This window comes from Triticum aestivum, chromosome 7D, assembly GCF_018294505.1.
Source record: "Triticum aestivum cultivar Chinese Spring chromosome 7D, IWGSC CS RefSeq v2.1, whole genome shotgun sequence".
NCBI classification, from domain to species: domain Eukaryota; kingdom Viridiplantae; phylum Streptophyta; class Magnoliopsida; order Poales; family Poaceae; genus Triticum; species Triticum aestivum.
In genome coordinates, this window is record NC_057814.1 from 609,662,944 (window position 1) to 609,672,036 (window position 9,093).

Sequence of the window (9,093 nt, forward strand, 5' to 3'; positions counted from 1 at the left end):
ACCGGAAGGCCCTTTTTCGGTATGCGTTGCGAACACTTTCATTTTTAGCGTCTCATCTTCTCTGGAGAAGCTCAAATCGAACGGATAGAGCAGATGGTCCAGGCCGGTATGCGAAGAGAATTCGGTATTGAATCCGCGAGGCCAGGTGAAGAAAAGTCCAATATGGGCGGTCGGTTCGCTCAGGTGGTCTTCCCTTATTTTCCCTAACGTTCAGAGTTGTTCTGGTTTGAGAAAGGAGCACCGCCAAGTCCACTAGGGGCGCCTTGCCTGCTTCCTATCTGACCTATCAATCAAAGAAATGTTCTAGTTCCGCGATACGAGCTTGACTGTCGCTCTGAGACAGTTTGTCTAGTAATTCGGTGAATCTGCGGCCACTAATGCCATTCAGAGACTCTTGGCCATTTCGGCTTTCGCACCATATGATCCCTGCTCATCTGCCCACAACAAAACGGAATTTTCGACTATGAACGAGTCAATCAGCTAGATCTACTTGCGGCAAACGGCACCTTCCTTTCCCAGCCAATGGTACGTAAGGCAATGGTTGTTATTGAAGTTCAGATCAGGGAATACCCTAGGTTTCGGCTTTTTCCACGGTTCCGTAACGGTAGGTTTCGGCTCCTCGCTACATCCCTTCCGCTCCTACTAAACAGGTATCTTCGGGAGCGGGGCTCGCCCTCAACAGATATTGTCTTTGCTTCCGCTGATGTCGCGTCAATTGCCCGAGGGAGCATAACACTGCAGGCCGCAATGAACATGCCCGCCGCATCTCGGATAATTGCTCCAGTTGCGCCAATTCCAGTATCCGAGACAGAAAGCAGCATCCACGTGAACTTTGACTGTTCATAATATGGGAAATTCCGAGGTGAAGGATGCCTGGGAATGGAACTTGATGTAACCCATTGGAAACTCTCTTTGAGACTCATTATCTGTACCGAGATCTTCGACTTAGCTCCCACAGGTCATCCACCCGGGGCGGAAGATAACGGTAAAGCTCTTTCGTCGAGTGCGCGATCATGACAGGACTCGAGGATGAAGCCCCGGCTAACTCCGTGCCAGCAGTCAAGACCGGGCTCCCTAATAGAATGTTTAACCGATCCATTCCGGATCGATCGAATTGGTACGGAAGTTGTAACATGGGAAAAGCGCTTTATCGATAACTATCTCCTCTTGATGGAAGAACAGAAATCTCATTTGATTCGCTAGGAATAGGAAAAATTGGAATAAGCAGAAGGGAGATTGGATTGGGACGACCAGTCGGTATTCGAAGATCCTTTGGGCTTAAATGAAATAGTGGTCCGCATAACCCAATATTTGAAAATTATGGAGGTGCAGGCCCAAGTACTTCGAATCATCAACAAGAAATCCAAGAAAGAACAGCGAAGGAAAAACGTGACAAGAAAAGTTGTTTTCTCGACTCGAGATGTTAGAAGGTGCTAAATCAATAGGTGCCGGAGCTGCCTGAGAAGTGTTGCACCCCCTTGAAATGAGTGCATGTACATCACACCTCCTACGGTGGTTGCCAAAGCTCCGAGTGAACCCGAAATAGGCCATGGACTTGGATCTACCAAATGATAAGAATGCCTCTGAGATTCAATCATAAACCACTTTGCCCCGATAGGTCAGCGAAGCGTGAGCGGGCGCTCCGAAGTAAAGGCCAAACACTTCGAGGGAGCCCTAGTTTCAGCATAAAAGGAAGAACTCGGGTCCGCGCGGTTCGCCTTTTCGAATGCAGCAGTGTTTTTGGCTTTGGCAATACCAGCTAGCTAGCTACTTACTTGTGTGGGAGTCCGTATAGTAGAGGAACGAACACACTGGGCTTTCCCTTTCAAATAGACGACCTGGAGACAGATCAACACAGCCAATGCTTCTTTTAGACCTAGAACCCGGACCAGAACATGGAAATGGTTACAAGGCATCGAACGGCACTTGTCCTATCATACCTTCTCTTGATGCTTTTCACAAGAAGCTAGTCAGAAAAAGGGGCACGCAGCTACGCGATTCTAACTGCTCTTGGTTTTGTAACTCACTGCTCTTGGTTTTCTACGTGGGAGTTGGTCCGGATAACATATCTTAACGAGGGATATAAAAGGGCGCGTGGGTGAGTAGAGTCTGTGCTTTGCTTTTGGGGGCACCGGCAAGAAGCTTCTCGGCCACCCTACTTTGACTTGTAGCAAGACCAAACAAGCTCATCTCAAGCATCTAAAGTTAGTCCTGGACATTCTAAGGTCATAAAAACTATATGCTAAGATTAGCAAATGCAGTTTTCCTGTCCCTCAAGTGGAGTATTTAGGGCATGTTATCTAAGGATAGGGTCTGTTTCATTTTTCCTATTATCAGTGGTCAGCTCTGATATAAACCAGGGGAAAAAGAACCTGGAACGCCTTCTTTAAGGCGCTACTATTTCTAGCGGCATTCCATATCTCAGGAAGGAAAAAAAGCGAATGGAATTTCAGAACCCAACGTTTTCACCTACGATTTCTCCCTCGTCTTCTTTGCCTGTCGCAGCACCTGTAGTAGGACAGAGGACTTATCGCGATGCCCGCGGACCAATTTACTATGTCTCTGTCGCTGACGTTGGTCAAAGAGGCCACGTGGATTGGCCTGGGTCTTCTTCGGCTAATGAGACCTCGATCCCGAAGCCTTCGGAGTATCTTTTTGATAGGCGCCTCTATCTGTATGGGGAATTCGCTGCTGAAAGATCCCGCCCAGTGTCCCCTTCCTTCCCCCGCCGCCTTCCGACCAAAGGGAGTATACAATTTCTTCTTCAGGACACTCATGCCCGATCGTGAGACTGCCTGTTGAACGCCTGATGGCACCTTGCTCTGACCTGAGCTATGCAACAACGAGATCCCCCTCGATCTGCTAATACACGACCAATTAGTGTTTGGACAAAAAGTTTTTCCGTCATCCCATTTTGAGGACTTACAGAAATACCTCGGGCCGGTAGACAGAGGCCTCAGTTCCAACGAAATGGGGAGCAAAAAGAGGTCGTGTCATACCATACAGATGAAATGAATGAAAGATATTCCTGCTGTTTCTGTGCCTATTAGTACTTCGCTCATTTGCATGAAGAACAGAAAGTAGTCCGAAGTAATCATCATACCTCGTTCTTCAATCTTTTCATGGCTGCTTCATTGTCCTTGGCCTTGATCAACACGTATATTTTACCAACATCAGGATTTGTCCTTAAAATGGGATCGATAAGAACTGATGATCAGAATCATACAAAGTAGAATGGAAGAACAAAGGAAGGAAGTCAGGTAGCTTAGAGCCCCCGCCCTCCAAAGGTGCCTAGAGGACGGGCCAGACGCAGCAGAGCGAGTACGCCATTCCCAACGCGGAGCGCCTTTATTTTCGTATTGAACTCCGCTAGGAAGAAAAAGTTAGACCGTAGCCTTGTCGAACAACCTCGTTTCTCGATTCGAAAAGTCAACCGGAAACCGAGCCCTAACCTTTAATTGATGAGAATTTCAATACCCCTACTACTCGCCCTACACCGTAACCGGATTACATTCATTCAAGTTGGCAATCCCCTGATCTTTGCTTCCGGTGTGCGATCCGAATCGATCCACGAAAGGAATTGATCACCACGATAATGTGACGCAAGGCAAAATCTGTAATCAACATCGGTTATGTGAAATAGGTCATTTGAGACGAGGCTAGGCGGTGAATGCAACGCTGGGAAGTTTTGTCCCGGTTCGAGAGGTTGAGCGAGCCAACCAATGCCGCTCCGCAAGCAAGGAGTGCCACGCATGAGCGGAGCGAAAACTAAGCAAGGGGAATTCCGTCATTCCATGGAAAGCATGCGAAATCCTTTGATTGTGACTGATATATAAGTATGATCTCGGACTACGAAGACCCAGTCGTGCTTCTGGACAGAGAAGGGATTCAATTGAGAGCGGATAGCAAGATCGAATGAATGGATACTCTGAGATAGAACGAGGGATTTCCCAAGGATCTAAAACCCCAATCCCTTTTGGGGGCCAAATACCTCCGATCTCTACCGTAGGTGCCAAAGAAGAATGAGAAGAAGCCCAAAAAAAAGCAAAAAGGAACATACACGAAAGCAGTGATCTTCTAGGTCTGGCTCATAAATAGGCCTTGGCTCCGCGGCAAGTCCTTCTTAAGAAGAAATCCGAAGCGGTTTCATTCGATTTGTTGTGGATTGGATGATGGAAAAACCAGCAAGCAGATAGAGAGAATATAGGATAGGGGCGCTCAAAGCAAATAGGATTCTGTATCTAATACTAATAGGTACTAACCGCATTCAAGATTGACTTGACCTCTTATTTTGGATAGGCAGAAATGCTTACGCCCTAGGGGTTTAAAGGGCCCACTCCCTTTGGTTGACTCATCAGGCTCACCACCTTTTGGAGCTCATCCAACAGTCAGTCTACTTAATCATAATCATAATCAATCCGTTGCTATTGCTATCTATCGCCATACCCACAAGAGGGTAATTTATCCAACTCCCCGTGCGAAAGCAAGTCCCGCGTCAGCAGTGATTCGAGTTGTTCCTTGAGAGTGTTCATTGCTCGACTCGAGGGAGGGGCTCTATATAGCTGTTTTGCCTTCTTTCTTGGACTCTCAGGACCGATAGTAGAAGGGTCGGTGGATGGCCCTTGCGAAAGTGGCCACGCCGCATCCCTTCAGTAGCCAATCCTTTTTCTCAACGATGCAGTTCGCTTGATGGAAATTGGCTTCGCTGCGCCCTGAATAATCAAAAAGCTGCATGAGAAGATTCATCCCATTTTGGCGAGAGGGAGGCAGCGAATCACCTGGGCTACGGATTTGTCGGTTAGTTGATTCTCGAAATAAGGTCATTCGGAAAAAAAAAACTGCCGCTTTCTCTGCCGGTTTCTTAAGGCTTTGAAAGCCATGACCATGCCTCCAGTAGGAAGATCGAGGAACCGGTGCTGGCGCTCCTGGTTCATGGGATCCTAACCGCGATGGGGAGATCTACTCCGCTTCTATATTGGAAAACACTGTGTTTGAGCTTCTGAAAAGAAATGAAGCTGTTACCTGATCCAAGCAGATAAGATGCTCACGGCCTGTCCTGAGCATGGATTTTCCTTCCTTTTGCTACATTTCTCTCAAAGGGTTGAAGGGAGATAGTGCATCAAGTTATTCGCAAGGGCCAACTTGATCCTCTTCCCCAGGGATCCCAGATGAGGGAAGCCTAGGAGAGCCGCCGACGTGATAAAAGAATCATAGCAACATAGCGTGAGGTTCCATAGGTTGATGAGCCTGATCAGTCGTGTAAGCTATTTACTACAGCCGTCTTAGATGGCCCCAGGCCTGTTGATTCCGGTCAAAGAAAAAAGCTTTTTCACGGCATCCGTCCCATCACACCAATCTACGCCAAGATAAAGAATGCTGGGTTGCCAGGAACAAACCCTGTGATTCAAGGTCTTGCCTAGAATTGCCCTAGGGTCAATGCGGAACAGGAAACCATTGCTATTTGAGCAGTTAGAGAATCGAAATTCCACTCATTTCCGTTCTACGGTCCCTCGGAGCGAAGGGTTAGGCAGGTAGTACGGGCCCTCTGACTTCCAGCTATGTGCGATTCCTCCGAAGAACCGGAAGCGAAGCGCTATGCCGGGGCGAGGGGACGGGAAAAGAAACTGCTTAGGGAGGAAAGGGAGCCCGGACGGTGGAAGAGCCAGGGGAAGCCGGGTCATTTGACGGAAATGGAAGGTCCGAGCGGCTCATTCATTCTTGAAAAAAGAGGGGGGGAGCCCAGAATTGCTATCCGTACGACCTTGGTCTTTGATTGTATAAAAAATACATACTAAGCAAGTAAGCCTGCCTACTTAATAATCCATAAGAAGAATCCACCAAAAGTTAGTGAAGGGTTAGGCGGACGACTTGACCATAAGGTCGGATGTTTCCGTGAGCAGTAATCCATATTTGCATTAGCGGCGACGAAATAAGGAATCTGAGAATAAGGGTTTGGATTAGGGGGAGGAGCTCCAGGATCAGGCTCCTAAACCTATTTTCAATAAATAAGTCATCTGGTCTATGTTGTAACTCGCTCGACGGGGTATGATCGCTACTGTTGATAGGTCGATCGGAAAAGAATAAGTTCCAGGACTGAACAGAAAGAAAGTAAATAACCAAATATAACACTGGGGCTAAGGGTCAAATTGGTAATTTTTCTTACATCTCCCCCCCCCCCGAACCTGTGTTGGTTTGGGACGTCAATCTCATTCGTCAGCGGTGTGTGCCGCGTACTATGATTGTTTTAGCAGCTCTATCAGTTATTTCATTATTAGCATTCCTTAACCAATAGAAAAAGAAAGAGATCACAAGCGTTATCAGTCTCCAGACGCATCTATCTATAAAAAGGAGTAGGGCACCTGATATGAGATACATACTGGAGAGGTCCAGGCATCTTCAAACCCCACATATGCCCTCTTTGATCTAGTAAGGGGAATGAAAGAAACAGGAATGTTGCACAGTAAAGTGTCAGCACTCATCCCCAAACTCCATAGGCCCCGCAATAGAAAGAGTTTACTTCGGTGCCGGAGAGCCGAAACCGCTAACCGAAACAAGACATATTCACTTTGACCACAGCCACCCGCACTTGCCTACCAAAGCCAACAAGCCTTCGCTCAGAAGCTCTTTCTTCATCTAAGCTTTTAGTAACATTAGCTGTCATCAATAGGGTGGAACGCATTAACCAGTAGAAACCTTGCTTCAAGGTAGATTCTTACATGTTTGGAGTTTTGTCTGGATCCAGGTACCTCCCTTCCTTCCGATACTTTGGGCCTTACAAGATTCTAGCACGTGTTGGTGCTGTTCCATATTAACACCGGGAGCTACCTTCAACTTCTCAAGTGCACCCTGTATTTTTCACGTCTCTAAGCTTCGACGTGTTGCCCCTACGATCATTCCATGCTCTGCCTTCGCCCGAGCGGTCCCCAGGGAAGGAAGCCAATAATGGGAGTGTCAGGGCGGAACTTCATTAATGAAAGGATTTGCACTGCCCCACCGTGCCGCAGGGACGAACTTCAATAGCCCATCATAGCACTCTCAGTCAGGGGGTTAGGGAACTCTTGAAGATATCGATAGAATAACATTTCTTTTTCATAAGTTTCAGTGGACGCAGAGCCAACAAGTGCAGTTTTTCAGCGTAAGGTCAGGTACGATTTACATATCTTCTACCTCTGCTACTTCTGTTCAGGAAGGTTAGTTTAGGCACTCCATCCCTGAGGGCTGCATCAGCTTATCTTTCTAGAAATCCCAGCTTTTTTTCAGGAAATTCCTAATGTAATTGATGAATTTGGGATGTCATGCCCCACAAGTTAGTTGCCCAAGCGCTCCCTAGGGGGGCAGTCTACCACAAGATAGAGTTTGAGCCTGGAGCCAAAGCCCCAACCCCTCCATTTTAGGTTTCCTTTGGTGCAAATCCAATTATCTAAATTGGAAAGTAAGAAGCAATTCTCCCATTGGTAGCAAATGGTTATCCATTAAGCGGAGGAAATAGTAATAAAAAGAAAAAGGCTTATGCTCCTTTATCTTAAAAGAACGGACTAACAGGGTCAGCTACTTAGCCCATAATAAAGAGACAACTTTCGTGTAGTTTGTGATTTGATGTTACTGTTTAGATTTTCTCTCCGAGAAAGATTTCTTTTAATGGATCTCCTCTTGTTCCTCAATCTTAAACACGTGGGCTCAGTTGGTGAGGACTCAAGAGGCCAAGGATGAAAGGCCTGCTCATGCTGCTTCGGCGGCGCTTTTTCGCCTTCTCTTCGCTCTGGACAGGAGCGCTAATGGACACGGGGAGGGAGGATGGAGCTAAGATTTGAACGACCAGGTACAGCATCACATTTGACACCTGAGGAAGGTACAGCCCAACTATGAGGTACATCAGCGGGTGTTACAATCATACGGAAGACCGTGCTCCGATTTCTGCTTGTCTAGTAATTCGGTGAATCTGCGGCCACTAATGCCATTCAGAGACTCTTGGCCATTTCGGCTTTCGCTGCTGATTGACTGAGGAAGCATTTGAAAAGAAAGGAAGGGTGATGTGACCCTGCACTTTTCACTCATACATCTGACCGCGGTCGTACCTTGCTTCTTCTCTATGTTGATGATATGTTGATCACTGGAGATGATCAGAAGTACATTGCTTTTGTGAAGAAAAAGTTGAGTGAGCAATTCAAGATGTCGTTCAAGAAAGAAGAAGATCAATTTTGGGTTGAACCAACAACCTGATTGTGTGGTTATTCTGAATGCAGATAGAAAGTCTTCGGTCATACTGAGCAGCTAAACCTTATTTGGCCACTACAGGAGCAACTGTTAATGGTCATTATGGCGAGCAGCAGTCAAATTGACTTCCCCTGCTTGAGCGTAATGCCCGCCCCTGGTGTGGTGGAAAAAGCCTCGTCTTCACATCTGCTAGAAACCAGAGCCTGAGCTATGAACCGATCTAAGAGCGGACAAGCAAGCCTATTCCTATTGTTTTGGGTCCGATAGATTTACCCGTTGTGGATTGGAGATTTGAAAAGGATATTAAAAGAAGCCATGAAAGGCTGACTTTCTTAGGAAAAGCCATCTGGGCAAGAGATCGTCAGATAAACCAAACTGCCAAGAAAGTAGTGGCGCCATCTCTTCAAGGATTCCAAAATAGCTAAAGCTTCTCCTTATCATAAGTTGACATAGCTGCATTTCTGGGTCCAAGGGAGACCGAAGAAGGAACAATTGTCTTGAATGCTACGCTGGGATCAGCAGCTTCCAGTGTTTTCAAAATGAGTCGGGCAGGAAGAGGAAGATCGGGCGGGGAAAACGGGGTTCGAACCCGCGACTTCTGGCGTGACAGACCAGCACTCTAACCAACTGAGCTATTTCCCCCGTGAACGGAGCCAAGAGGCTTGCGTTCATTTCTTCAGTTACTCGACCGCAACTACTTCCCGAATCAGCACCGTCTGGAGGCTTTGCATCTGTATTTGGAGCTGGGCATGCATCCATTGATTCTAGCACTTGGAGCTTTGAACGTTAATTGATACAAGAATGCCTACTTTGGACCAATAGGATCTACTCCTACTTGAATGCCAATCCAATCTCTTTCCCAATAAGAATTCCTAATCC

The 9,093-nt window shown here is 46.9% G+C and overlaps 1 non-coding gene across 1 annotated transcript; it reads right to left on the minus strand.

Moving 5' to 3' along the window:
- Positions 1-8,782: 8,782 nt before the first annotated feature.
- Positions 8,783-8,856, minus strand: TRNAD-GUC (transfer RNA aspartic acid (anticodon GUC)). Its single transcript has one exon. It is a non-coding gene; the product is annotated as a tRNA-Asp (tRNA).
- Between the last annotated feature and the right edge of the window lie 237 nt (positions 8,857-9,093).